The following is a 15,110-nucleotide window of genomic DNA, read 5'->3' on the forward strand; positions in this document are numbered from 1 at the left end:
GATGTTAGCGATGTTTAGAATCCAAAAAACACTTTTCTCTTTACTTAAAGAAAAAAAAAAGAATAAATAAAACCATATCCAGTTTTGGTGGGTTTTTTTTTGGGGGGGGTTGCGTTTCTTTTCTTTTTTTTGGTCAGAGAATTGCCCACCAGCAGTCTGCACATCGAATGGCACACTTTTGCATGCTTATTTAATATCTAGGTAACCACTGAGTAAAGCAAAGTCAAATAACAATGATAGTCATTCTTAGAACCCAAAGAGCTAATTTCTCCTCTTAAATTCATGAGTCCTCTTTTATGTAGTAAGAATGTAAGACAAATACAAAGGGAAACCAAAAACATGTCAGTGGATATTACTGAAGTAATTGATTTGTAGATCACCATGATGTATAATAGGGATCCTTCTGTATTTTCAATGTGAAATTCCAGAGATTGGAATTTGGCCAGTATCAGAACTCTGGTCGTTTAAATTAATTTGAATAAATGTTGATGTTATACATAATAACAGCGTTCAGAGAACCTCCTCTGTTTCTGTTTGTTTTTTTTTTTTGATGAAAGAAAAGGTAAAGCTATAAATATCAAAATAATCTATAAATTGTAACTTGAGAAAGTTTCTAAGTCAAAACATTTATCTTCGAGGTCTGTTTGAATAGCTCAATAAGCTACCCACAAGGACATTTTAAAAGAAAAAAGAAGCCACGGAGAAAAATAACCTGTCCTAATGCCAACACACTCCCAAGAAGTAAAACTCAGCAAATTCTCAAAAGGCTAACCAGAGACGTATGAAGCTGACCCCCTGAAAATTAATTATATTCGTACACACTTCTGAGTCTCTATCCCATTCTACTATCATACTAAAACACTATATAACTGAGTTTAAAAAATTAAATCACTCATCAGGTCTACCATATAAAACATACAATAATTTAGAAATATCAGAACAATAAAATAATTTGAACAATGTCAATCAAAATGTTTGGCATTGGCTATATGTACACTTTACGCCTTACTTACCTTATGCAAAGTGGAATGTAATCTGACTTACTGTCAGGACAATGCGTGAGGAGCTTAGAAGCACCTCTGATCCACTGTTCTCTTTTTGTCTAGAAGAACAGCTAAGAATCCTTCAAAAGCTCTTCTGCAAATGTTTGCCTGTTTTAAAACTGTTTTTATTCCATTTGGCCTCTGAAAACAGGTCACAGCCTATGTGGAAAAATCCTGCCAAATGTTTTTTACTTCATAAGTTGTTTTTTTTTTTTTCCTCCCATGTGTTTCTTGCCCAGTTACTCAGTGGGGAGTATGTAGTTATGGATGGTTGGCTAAGCATGGCACGTGGTATTTGTTTATTGTTCTTTCTGGCATTCACACACACAAAAAATGATCAGATTCTAAAAGGAAGAAAAACCCACGGTGCTGAGTTAGTCTCTATGAGCTTTTAAGGATTGAAAATTAGACACCCAAGTCAAAAAAAGAGCAGATTAAAAAGAATAGAAGTTGGGCAGATAGAGGGTAGACGAGGGACGATCATCTCAGAAATCGGCATAATTCACATGATGAGTCTTCACCTAAAACTTAACTTTTGCACTTCAGCTGAATGGCTCCTTGTACTGACTGGTTTCCTATGTGCTAGAAAGTATGTGAATAGTAAATTTCCTTATTTACTATTGAAAGTAAACCTATGAAGTATGAAGTATTACATTTACAACCATTTTACAGATTTGAAAAGTGGGGCTTAAGGGTGGAAGTTATTTGCAGATGTTCAAATACAGGCAGAGCCAACATGTGAGTCTACAGCAGGGTTTGGACCCCGGCCCCTCACTCTCAACTACCACTATGAAAATTATGCTAATCGAAACATCGAATACCTGTTTTCATAATTTAATAGTTTAGGCAAGATGGTGGACCTTGAATGATTGAGTTACTTTTTTTTTTCCAGCTGCACATAAATTGGACATTCTCAGATTGTAAATAATCCTTGTTTATCAATCCTGAAAATCTCAGTCCGTGATTTTTTACTGTCATCGATACATTTCCTGGGATGTATACAGGAGTTAATAACCATTCATGAGAGACAAGGACAGAGGGGGCGCCTGGGCGGCTCATTTGGTTAAGCCTTGACCTCGGCTCAGGTCATGATCTCACAGTTCGTGAGTTCGGGCCCCCACGTCAGGCTCTGTGCTGACAGCTCAGAGCCTGGAGCCTGTTCCAGATTCTGTGCCTCCCTCCCTCTCTGCCCCTGCCCCCCTCACACTGTGCCTCTCTCTCTCTCTCTCTCTCTCAAAAATAAACAAACATTAAAAAAAATGTAAGCTTGGCAGGTGACATGAAATCCTTGGGTCTCTGTTCCACATGTATTATGGGGGCTGGACCTTTTCTGTTCCAAACTTCTGCACTTGATACGTGCTTGGGTAGTACCTCTTTGAGCTCCCAATCCCTCCAAACTTGGATTTGCAAGCGCCCACGCACCAACCCGGCCCTCTTCACACACTTCACGGGTCTTTTCATCTACTTCTTTGTCTTCCTGCTTCTCCTGGGGTCCTCAGCCCCTACTTCGGCACTTTAGCCTTTTCAGTACGTAAACTTAACCGTTTTGCTGAAAACTCAGAGACCACAGGATACTAGCCTCCCTCTCGCTGTCTCTACTGCCTGTGAACGTCCCAGAGGAAAGTGGGGCAGTCTTTGCTAAACTCAATCCCACCGCCCAGTCTCTCAACCTAGTCCTATAACCGACTCTAAAAGCCAGCCCCCTCTTTATGTTATGACTTCTAACATAGTTATCTTCTGTCCTCCCTCCTTTTTTAAGACACCCCTGATAATTAAATACAGGGAAATATTTTCCACTGCCTCCTTTCTTAAGCTACCTAATCAAATAAACTTCATAAACTAGCTCATCTCACATTCACTGCCCAAATCCCCATGATACTAGTTTCTCGGGGCGCTGTGACAAGGTATCACAAACTGGGTGCGTTAAAACAACAGAAATTTATTCTTTCACAGTTCCAGAGGCTGGACATCTGAAATCAGGTGTCGTCTTCCTAGCTCCTGGTGGTTCCCTTGGCTTTGCTATTTAACACCTTCCCTGACTCCATTATCGCGTGGGGTTTCCTGTGTCTGTTTTGTCCCCATTTCTTACACACGGCGTCCGGTCATACTGGATTAAGTGCCCACCCTACTCCATCATGATATTAATTACACCCTCGAAGACTCTATTTTCCAAATGCAATCATATTCACAGGGGTTGGGACTTCAACACATCTTTTGGAGGCATACAATTTAACCCATAACACCCACGTATGCGATACACAGTCAGCCCCTCAATGTTTACATCTCATGGCCATTCTACGGTTTTCCTTGCCATCTATTCATTCCCACGAAACAGCTCTCAAATCAGCTCTTGCCAATGGCTTCTGACATCTTGACATCATTATATGCAATAACAATCTCTCATTGTTTTGTTTTGTTTTTTTTTTTTAACTTTTCTGCAGCATTTGACACTGTTGACTCTGTGCTAGGAACTCTGTGAGACAATGTACTGTTTTCTTCGCTGACTGCCCTTTTTCCAACAGTCCCCAATATATTTCTGTCCCTTGGCACTTTGTACTTCAAGTTTTGGCCTTTCCTTTAATAAACATATCCACCCTTTCAGCCTTATCTTAGATCTATGTTTCTACCCATGACCTCCTTGTACTTGATGTATTTCATTTCAACGCGTCGAAACTCAAGTCTATCTATTTATCTTCCTAACATACTTGGCTCCCTTGATCTTCTCATCTCTCACTAGATACACAGTCCAGAATGTTAACATTTGTTGTGGTATCTCTCTCACTCCTTCCCCATCAGTATCAATTTAATCACCCAGCCCTACTGGCACTTAGGGGCTTATGTATATCTCTAGGAAGGGCATTATTTTTGTCTTGAATTTCGTTCTTTTCCTGAACTGTAGAGCTGGAGAGATGAACTGGCTGTCTTCTCAGATTCATCTTTTATGGTTACACCAAAAGCTAGCTTCTTGAATTGTCTTCTTTTGTGGGTTGGTCAATGTTTAGGTTTTTAATTTCCATTGTGCATCCCAGGGTTATTTCTTGCATAAGGAATAGTCATTCAAATTTCTTTAGAAAAGTACCTATATTTTTAAAAATTCATTTCCCTTCTCTCTTGTTCCTTAATATGGATTATATGACTTGTTATTGTTTGATCTTTTCTTTCTTTCCTTTTTTTTCAATATATGAAATTTATTGTCAGATTGGTTTCCATACAACACCCAGTGCTCATCCCAAAAGGTGCCCTCCTCAATACTCATCACCCACCCTCCCCTCCCTCCCACCCCCCATCAACCCTCAGTTTGTTCTCAGTTTTTAAGAGTCTCTTATGCTTTGGCTCTCTCCCACTCTAACCTCTTTTTTTTTTTTTTTCCTTCCCCTCCCCCATGGGTTTCTGTTAAGTTTCTCAGGAACCACATAAGAGTGAACACATATGGTATCTGTCTTTCTCTGTATGGCTTATTTCACTTAGCATAACACTCTCCAGTTCCATCCACGTTGCTACAAAGGACCATATTTCATTCTTTCTCATTGCCACGTAGTATTCCATTGTGTATATAAACCACAATTTCTTTTTTTTTTTTTTTTTTAAATTTTTTTTTTCAACGTTTATTTATTTTTGGGACAGAGAGAGACAGAGCATGAACGGGGGAGGGGCAGAGAGAGAGGGAGACACAGAATCAGAAACAGGCTCCAGGCTCTGAGCCATCAGCCCAGAGCCTGACGCGGGGCTCGAACTCACGGACCGCGAGATCGTGACCTGGCTGAAGTCGGACGCTTAACCGACTGCGCCACCCAGGCGCCCCTAAACCACAATTTCTTTATCCATTCATCAGTTGATGGACATTTAGGCTCTTTCCATAATCTGGCTATTGTTGAGAGTGCTGCTATAAACATCGGGGTACAAGTGCCCCTATGCATCAGCACTCCTGTATCCTTTGGGTAAATTCCTAGCAGTGCTATTGCTGAGTCATAGGGTAGATCTATTTTTAATTTTCTGAGGAACCTCCACACTGTTTTCCAGAGCGGCTGCACCAATTTGCATTCCCACCAACAGTGCAAGAGGGTTCCCATTTCTCCACATCCTCTCCAGCATCTATAGTCTCCTGATTTGTTCATTTTGGCCACTCTGACTGGCGTGAGGTGATATCTGAGTGTGGTTTTGATTTGTATTTCCCTGATGAGGAGCGACGTTGAGCATCTTTTCATGTGCCTGTTGGCCATCCGGATGTCTTCTTTAGAGAAGTGTCTATTCATGTTTTCTGCCCATTTCTTCACTGGGTTATTTGTTTTTCGGGTGTGGAGTTTGGTGAGCTCTTTATAGATTTTGGATACTAGCCCTTTGTCCGATATGTCACTTGCAAATATCTTTTCCCATTCCGTTGGTTGCCTTTTAGTTTTGTTGGTTGTTTCCTTTGCTGTGCAGAAGCTTTTTATCTTCATAAGGTCCCAGTAGTTCAGTTTTGCTTTTAATTCCCTTGCCTTTGGGGATGTGTCAAGTAAGAAATTGCTACGGCTGAGGTCAGAGAGGTCTTTTCCTGCTTTCTCCTCTAGGGTTTTGATGGTTTCCTGTCTCACATTCAGGTCCTTTATCCATTTTGAGTTTATTTTTGTGAATGGTGTGAGAAAGTGGTCTAGTTTCAATCTTCTGCATGTTGCTGTCCAGTTCTCCCAGCACCATTTGTTAAAGAGACTGTCTTTTTTCCACTGGATGTTCTTCCTGCTTTGTCAAAGATTAGTTGGCCATACGTTTGTGGGTCTAGTTCTGGGGTTTCTATTCTATTCCATTGGTCTATGTGTCTGTTTTTGTGCCAATACCATGCTGTCTTGATGATTACAGCTTTGTAGTAGAGGCTAAAGTCTGGGATTGTGATGCCTCTACTTTGGTCTTCTTCTTCAAAATTACTTTGGCTATTCGGGGCCACACGCTTCCAAAATTCCATATGAATTTTAGGATTGCTTGTTCTAGTTTTGAGAAGATTGCTGGTGCAATTTTGATTGGGATTCTATTGAATGTGTAGATAGCTTTGGGTAGTATTGACATTTCACAATATTTATTCTTCCAATCCATGAGCACGGAATGTTTTTCCATTTTTTTATATCTTCTTCAATTTCCTTCATAAGCTTTCTATAGTTTTCAGCATATAGATCTTTTACATCTTTGGTTAGATTTATCCCCAGGTATTTTATGCTTCTTGGTGCAATTGTGAACGGGATCAGTTTCTTTATTTGTCTTTCTGTTGCTTCATTATTAGTGTATAAGAATGCAACTGATTTCTGTACATTGATTTTGTATCCTGCAACTTTGCTAAATTCGTGTATCAGTTCTAGCAGACTTTTGGTGGAGTCTATTGGATTTTCCATGTACAATATCATGTCATCTGCAAAAAGTGAAAGCTTAACTTCATCTTTGCCAATTTTGATGCCTTTGATTTCCTTTTGTTGTCTGATTGCTGATGCTAGCACTTTCAACACTATGTTAAACAACAGCAGTGAGAGTGGACATCCCTGTCGTGTTCCTGATCTCAGGGAAAAAGCTCTCAGTTTTTCCCCATTGAGGATCATGTTAGCTGTGGGCTTTTCATAAATGGCTTTTATGATCTTTAAGTATGTTTCTTCTATCTCGACTTTCTTGAGGGTTTTTATTAAGAAAGTTGTTGAATTTTGTCAAATGCCTTTTCTGCATTGATTGACAGGATCATATGGTTCTTATCTTTTCTTTTCTTAATGTGATGTATCACGTTGATTGATTTGTGAATGTTGAACCAGCCCTGCATCCCAGGAATGAATCCCACTTGATCATGGTGAATAATTCTTTTTATATACTGTTGAATTCGATTTGCTAGTATCTTATTGAGAATTTGTGCATCCATATTCATCAGGGATATTGGCCTGTAGTTCTCTTTTTTTACTGGGTCTCTGTCTGGTTTAGGAATCAAAGTCATACTGGCTTCATAGAATGAGTCTGGAAGTTTTCCTTCCCTTTCTATTTTTTGGAATAGCTTGAGAAGGATAGGTATTACCTCTGCTTTAAACGTCTGGTAGAACTCCCCTGGGAAGCCATCTGGTCCTGGACTCTTATTTGTTGGGAGATTTTTGATAACTGATTCAATTTCTTCGCTGGTTATGGGTCTGTTCAAGCTTTCTACTTCCTCCTGATTGAGTTTTGGAAGAGTGTGGGTGTTTAGGAATTTGTCCATTTCTTCCAGGTTGTCCAGTTTGTTGGCATATAATTTTTCATAGTATTCCCTGGTAATTGCTTGTATCTCTGAGGGATTGGTTGTAATAATTCCATTCTCATTCATGATTTTATCTATTTGGGTCATCTCCCTTTTCTTTTTGAGAAGCCTGGATAGAGGTTTATCAATTTTGTTTATTTTTTCAAAAAAACAACTCTTGGTTTCGTTGATCTGCTCTACAGTTTTTTAGATTCTATATTGTTTATTTCTGCTCTGATCTTTATTACTTCTCTTCTTCTGCTGGGTTTAGGCTGTCTTTGCTGTACTGCTTCTATTTCCTTTAGGTGTGCTGTTAGATTTTGTATTTGGGATTTTTCTTGTTTCTTGAGATAGGCCTGGATTGCAATGTATTTTCCTCTCAGGACTGCCTTCGCTGCATCCCAAAGCGTTTGGATTGTTGTATTTTCGTTTTCGTTTGTTTCCATATATTTTTTAATTTCTTCTCTAATTGCCTGGTTGACCCACTCTTCTTTAATATTTAACCTCCATGCTTTTGGAGGTTTTCCAGACTTTTTCCTGTGGTTGATTTCAAGCTTCATAGCATTGTGGTCTGAAAGTATGCATGGTATGATCTCAATTCTTGTATACTTATGAAGAGCTGTTTTGTGATCCAGTATGTGATCTATCTTGGAGAATGTTCCATGTGCACTCGAGAAGAAAGTATATTCTGTTGCTTTGGGATGCAGAGTTCTAAATATATCTGTCAAGTCCATCTGATCCAATGTATCATTCAGGGCCCTTGTTTCTTTATTGACCGTGTGTCTAGATGATCTATCCATTTCTGTAAGTGGAGTGCTAAAGTCCCCTGCAATTACCACATTCTTATCAATAAGGTTGCTTATGCTTGTAATTGTTTTATATATTTGAGGGCTCCTGTATTCGGCACATAGACATTTATAATTGTTAGCTCTTCCTGATGGATAGACCCTGTAATTATTATATAATGCCCTTCTTCATCTCCTGTTATAGCCTTTAATTTAAAGTCTAGTTTGTCTGATATAAGTATGGCTACTCCAGCTTTCTTTTGACTTCCAGTGGCATGATAAATAGTTCTCCATCCCCTCACTCTCAATCTGAAGGTGTCCTCAGGTCTAAAATGAGTCTCTTGTAGACAGCAAATAGATGGGTCTTGTTTTTTAATCCATTCTGATACCCTATGTCATTTGGTTGGTGCATTTAGTAGATTTACATTCAGTGTTATTATAGAAAGATATGGGTTTAGAGTCATTGTGATGTCTGTAGGTTTCATGCTTGTAGCGATGTTTCTGGTACTTTGTCTCACAGGATCCCCCTTAGGATCTCTTGTAGGGCTGGTTTAGTGGTGACGAATTCCTTCAGTTTTTGTTTGTTTGGGAAGACCTTTATCTCTCCTTCTATTCTAAGTGACAGACTTGCTGGATAAAGGATTCTTGGCTGCATATTTTTTTTCTGTTCATCACATTGAAGATCTCCTGCCATTCCTTTCTGGCCTGCCAAGTTTCAGTAGAGAGATTGGTCACGAGCCTTATAGGTCTCCCTTTATATGTTAGAGCACGTTTATCCCTAGCTGCTTTCAGAATTTTCTCTTTATCCTTGTATTTTGCCAGTTTCACTATGATATGTCGTGCAGAAGATCGATTCAAGTTATGTCTGGAGGGAGTTCTCTGTGCCTCTTGGATTTCAATGCCTTTTTCCTTCCCCAGATCAGGGAAGTTCTCAGCTATTATTTCTTCAAGTACACCTTCAGCACCTTTCCCTCTCTCTTCCTCCTCTGGAATACCAATTATGCGTAGATTATTTCTCTTTAGTGCATCACTTAGTTCTCTAATTTTCCCCTCATACTCCTGGATTTTTTTTCTCTTTTTCTCAGCTTCTTCTTTTTCCATAATTTTACCTTCTAGTTCACCTATTCTCTCCTCTGCCTCTTCAATCCGAGCCGTGATCGTCTCCATTTTATTTTGCAGCTCATTAATAGCATTTTTTAGCTCCTCCTGGCTGTTCCTTAGTCCCTTGATCTCTGTAGCAACAGATTCTCTGCTGTCCTTTACACTGTTTTCAAGCCCAGAGATTAATTTTATGACTATTATTCTAAATTCACTTTCTGTTATATTGTTTAAATTGTTTTTGATCAGTTCATTAGCTGTCATTATTTCCTGGAGGTTTTTTTGAGGGGAATTCTTCCATTTCATCATTTTGGATAGTCCCTGGAGTGGTGCAGAACTGTGGGGCACTTCCCCTGTGCTGTCTTGAATAACTTGCGTTGGTGGGCGGGGTCGCAGTCAGATCTGATGTCTGCCCCCAACCTACCGCTGGGGCCACAGTCAGACTGGTGTGTGCCTTCTCTTCCCCTCTCCTAGGGGCGGGATTCACTGTGGGGTGGCGAGGCCCGTCTGGGCTACTTGCACACTGCCAGGCTTGTGGTGCTGGGGATCTGGCGTATTAGCTGGAGTGGATCGGCAAGATGCACAGGGGCGGGAGGGGCAGGCTCAGCTCACTTCTCCTTCTGGGATCCGCTTCGGGAGGGGCCCTGCGGCACCAGGAGGGAGTCAGACTCGCCCCCGGAGGGATGAATCTGCAGAAGCACAGCGTTGGGTGTTTGCGCGGTGTGAGCAAGTTCCCTGGCAGGAACTGGTTCCCTTTGGGATTTTGGCTGGGGGATGGGCGAGGGAGATAGCGCTGGCGAGTGCCTTTGTTTCCCGCCAAGCTGCACTCTGTCCTCCGGGGCTCAACAACTCTCCCTCCCTTTGTCCTCCAGCCCTCCCATTCTCTGAGCAGAGATGTTAGCTTATAACTTTCCAGATGTTAAGTCCCTCTCACTGTCAGAACACACTCCATCCGGCCCGTCCGCTTTTGCCAGCCAGACTCGGGGCTCTGCTTGGCCAGCGGGCCCCCCTTCCACCCTGGCTCCCTCCCGCCAGTCCGTGGAGTGCCACCGCCTCGCTGCCCTTCCTACCCTCTTCCGTGGGCCTCTCACCTGCGCTTGGCTCCCGAGACTCCGTTCTGCTAGTCTTCTGGCGGTTTTCTGGGTTATTTAGGCAGGTGTAGGTGGAATCTAAGTGATCCTCAGGACGCGGTGAGACCAGCGTCCTCCTACGGCGCCATCTTCCCCCCGTCTTGTTTGATCTTTTCAAAAAGAACAGCTTTAGTTTTAATGATCGAAACTGTTATTTTATTTTCACTCATTTGTTTCTACTTTCATCATTATTATCTCCTCTACTTTATTATGAAATATCTTAAACATATAGGATAACACAGCAGAATGTAACAAAATCCCAGATACATATATATGTTCCTCAAACTTAAAAAGTTAGTATTTTGTCACATTTGATTTACTTGATTGATCGATTGATTGTTTTTTAAGTTTATTTATTTATTTTTGAGGGGGGAGGAGCAGAGAGAGATGGAGAGAGAGAGAATCAATCCCAAGCAGGCTGCACGCTGTCAGTACAGAGTCCAACAAGGGGCCGATTCCACGAACTGTGAAATCACGACCGGAGCCAAAATCAAGAGGCAGGCACTTAACTGACTAAGCCATCCAGGCGCTCCTATTTATTTATTTTTTAAAACAAAATAAAAAATAAAACTGTTTAAGTTAAAGAAAAAAAATTACATGTACATTTAAAGTATCCTTTGTAAAAAAAAAAAAAAAGTAAACTCCCTAATCTTAATCTGTTCCTTCAGCCCAGCACATCTTTTCCCACTCATTTTTGCTTTACGAGTTATATATGAATTTCTAAACAGAATATGCCATTATTTTATGGGTGTTTAAATTACAAAAATAATATAATGCTGTATACGTCATTCCTCAACTTGCCTTTTTACTTGATTTTACTTTTATTTTATATATCCATGTCGATCCATGGTGATCTAATTAATTTTTAAAATTTTTAAAAAAATGAATAAAATACAATAATTTAAAACTTACCTCGTGGGGCACCTGGGTGGCTCAGTTGGTTAAGTATCCGACTCTTGATTTCAGCTCAGATCATGATCTCACTGTTGGTGAGTTCAAAGCCCCACATCAGGTTCTGTGCTGACAGCATAAAGCCTGCTTGGGATTCTCTCTCTCTCTCTCTCTCTCTCTCTACCCCTCCTACTCATGCTTGTGCGCTCTCTCTTTCTCACTGTCTCACTCTCTTAAAAATAAACAAACATTAAAAAATTTTTTCAAATAAAACTTACCTAGCGTTGGTCATTGAGGCTGCATGGTTTTTCATTCTTATAAACAGGCTGTTATGACTTCCTGGCACCTGCCTCCTTCTGTGATGGTCAACAGAGTACAGACAGCACATCCCAGAGAGTGCATTAATGTGAAGTAACAAAATATTAGAACTTGTTTGCATTTATTTTTCACAAAAAATATTGACTTACTAATATTTGATATATGGATTGAAAATGGTGCTTTTAATCAGTATACCTGTAAATCGGAAATGTCTCGTGGAGCCTACACGAAGTTTCTGAAATATGAGGGGAAGCCCTACAAGGCTGAGGCATTGATGGTGATCCATTTATCTGTTCATTTCTCAGCATTTGAATCACATAAGGTTGGGCGATTACATAGCTTTACACATTATACTATCTCAATTTAGCCTCAACATGACTTAAAAGGATTTCTGCAAAAACAAAACAAAAAGCCATAAAACGTGTATTGCAAAATTTTTTAATAATGCACAAACAGGTGAAAAATAGGAACATTGCACTTTAAGTATGAGCTTCTTAGATACCACATCACAAGGTAAAAAGTGTGACCACATATTTGTAATTGACAAGAACGATTTCATCTTTATCTAAACCTATGGAGTTTATAGTTTATTGTTGTGAACATTTTAATAATATTAACCCAATAAAACATGTACACAGTGTCGATAGTTTAAAAAATTAAATTTACAGAGCGCCTGGGTGGCTCCGCCGGTTAAGCATCTGCCTTCAGCTCAGGTCATCATCTCACAGTTTGTGAGTTCGAGCCTCACATTGGGCTCTCTGCTGTCAGCACAGAGCCTGCTTCAGATGCTCTTTCCCTGCTCTCTCTGCCCCTGCCCCACTCACTCTCTCTCTCTCTTAAAAATAAACTTAAAACGTTTTTTTAAAAGGCTTTAAGGGGCGCCTGGGTGGCGCAGTCGGTTAAGCGTCCGACTTCAGCCAGGTCACGATCTCGCGGTCCGGAGTTCGAGCCCCGCGTCAGGCTCTGGGCTGATGGCTCAGAGCCTGGAGCCTGTTTCCGATTCTGTGTCTCCCTCTCTCTCTGCCCCTCCCCCGTTCATGCTCTGTCTCTCTCTGTCCCAAAAAAGTAAATAAACGTTGAAAAAAAAAATTAAAAAAAAATAATAAAAGTCTTTAAAAAATTAAATTGAAACACATACATTAAGAGCGCATGATACAAAGTCAGTTTACTAATAGAGTATAAGGTCCTGAGGGCACCTGGCTGTTTCAGCTGGTAGAGCATCAGACTCTTGATCCGAGGATTGTGAGTTCAAGCCCCACATTGGGCATGGGCCTACTTAAGAAAAAAAAAGAAGTAAAATTCTCAGATGTAGGAACACTGCTCTGGATGTGGGATTTCTTGGTCATGACGTGTGTACAGCTTTATCTTTATTCATATCATCAACCTGCCATCCAAAAGTTTTTAAATACAGCTTTTAACCGACACCATATGAAAGTTCCCATTTCCCTAACTCCTCGAACACCTTCCACTAGATGAATTATTAAAATTTTGAAAAATCGTATGTGAAATAATTGTTGGTTTGCAAACTCAGGAGCTTCCCAGGTGAAATTTGAAACTGGTGTGGTGGACAGAAGGAAGGCAAGGAGAGACTGAAGACAGAGGCAGGCCACTCCAGATGGGCAGGAGGCAGTATTAAGAAGAGAGCTTACTTACCAGGCTTGTTCTGGGCGCCTCAAGACCAGATCTCTGAACCCGCTACCAGAATCTTGAACGTTCATATAGAGGCCTTAACGAGGTTCTGACGTGGACACCCTCCAGAGGGTCTCAACACATAGCTTTCTCAAGGCTGCATCCTTGAAGACCACTCGGGCAGGGGGGCAGCCGATGGAACATACAAAGTTTGGGGAGGAACATACAAAGGACGGAGGAGGGTGTGCGGAACCTCTGATTGCCTGAGGTCAGCCAGCAGGTCAACTGGTCGTCACATCCTTCCGATGACCTCCTCCACCAAGAATATCTGATTTTTGCATTTGTAGCTTAATTTTAAGAGAAAGAACTTCATCATGTTGAATTCCCCCCTCCCCAACATGATGAAACTGTTTATCTGGGTCCCTTCTACATCCTTCAGTAAAATGTGTATGTTTTACCTTAAATGTCTTTCATGTCTTTTGTAAAATTTTTTTTTTTTTTTTGGCCATAGCATAGAATTTCCATTACTAACTTAATAGGATCTATTTTTAAATATATTTTCTACTTAATTGTTGCTTGTATACAGAAGCACTATAAATTCTGCATGTTAATTTGAACTTTGCTGAACTATTATTTATTCTAACTATAAATTTAAAAAATTTTCTAAACAACACATTTATCTGCTACTAATGAGTTTTACAATATCGGTTTTGTAACCATCTTTACAACTCTCTGAAGTTGAATTCCTGGCATAAAACCCACTTGTTTCTAATATAAGCTCATCCTCTGACTGTTCTCTTTTATAGCACCCTGCTTCTTTTTCTGGTGCTGAATTAAGTCTTTTGTAGCTCGTATTTTCTTCTACAGTCTCCCTTTCCTCCAAATTGCCTTTTGTCCTGTCTGTTTGGCCGTTAATTTTAAAAGCACACAGCTAAGCTACACTCAGACTCCTGGCCTACAGACACTGTGAGTTGCTGAATGTATGAGATTTTAAGATGCTAAGTTTTGGGGTGATTTGTTACACGGCAATAGATAACCAATACAACCCATCTATTTCTCTGTTATCTTCTAATATACTGGAAGCCCTTTTAAGTCAAGACTTTATTGTTTACCTTGGATCCACACTCCTAACCTAGTGTTTGGGCCAACACAGGAATTTAAAAAGAAATGAAGATGTTGACTTTAATCACTGACCACTAAGTGTGTGGCTGAATATCAGGGCAGTCCGGGGGCATTCTGCTATGTACCAGCCTCCTTCTCCCAACATAACACACATCTCAGAATGTAAAACTCCTTTGCCACAAGAAGTCAATCTTCTAATGATGCACTCTTCACCGATTTGTCTTTTCTAGTGTAAATGACTAAATAGCTTTAGAGAGGAAATCAGGTAGGGTTAATTTTCAGAAGCCCCTCAGGGAAAGGTGCCAAACCCTCCAAAGTCTGTTCCTGAACTGCCTCCTTCCTTAGACCACTCACAACTTTTGTGCAGACCCCTCAGGCTTCACTGAGTTCAGGATCTTCTCAAATCAGGTGATTCTGATACCCATTTTAGTTTGAAAAACCGGTGTTTAGCTAAAGCAAAATCCCATGTCTCTATGCTTTTTTCACAACTGACCACTTTTGACGGGTTATCCTCCAGTGACTTGGCAGGAAGACAAGACAAATAATAAACCTTCAGTCACTACCGGCCACCTTTGGCAACACACACCCTCACATGCGTGTGGGGGGTGTGTGCACATCCAGAGAGATCTACCTATTACACACATTGCCTTTACTTATTTTTGTTTATTTCTTTACTTTGAAAGAGAGAGAAAGTGGGCAAGCAGAGGAGGGACAGAGAGAGAGAGAGAGAGAGAGGAAGAGAATCCCAAGCAGGTTCCACACCCCGTGCTGAGCTAGATGCGGGGCTTGATCTCACGATCGTGAGATCATGACCTAAGCCGAAATCAAGTGTCCGACACTTAACCAACTGAGCCATCCAGGTGTCCCTCTCAGACATTGC

The 15,110-nt window shown here is 40.6% G+C and overlaps 1 protein-coding gene across 1 annotated transcript in view; it reads right to left on the reverse strand.

Moving 5' to 3' along the window:
* Positions 1–1,201, reverse strand: part of ABCA10 (ATP binding cassette subfamily A member 10) — a 76,690-nt gene extending 75,489 nt beyond the window's left edge. Inside the window, exon 1 of the mRNA XM_043585122.1 lies at positions 1,014–1,201. The gene's annotated coding sequence lies outside the window, so the exon portion shown is untranslated. The remainder of the gene's footprint in view (positions 1–1,013) is intronic.
* Positions 1,202–15,110: the final 13,909 nt, after the last annotated feature.

This window comes from Prionailurus bengalensis, chromosome E1, assembly GCF_016509475.1.
Source record: "Prionailurus bengalensis isolate Pbe53 chromosome E1, Fcat_Pben_1.1_paternal_pri, whole genome shotgun sequence".
In the NCBI taxonomy this organism is placed as follows: domain Eukaryota; kingdom Metazoa; phylum Chordata; class Mammalia; order Carnivora; family Felidae; genus Prionailurus; species Prionailurus bengalensis.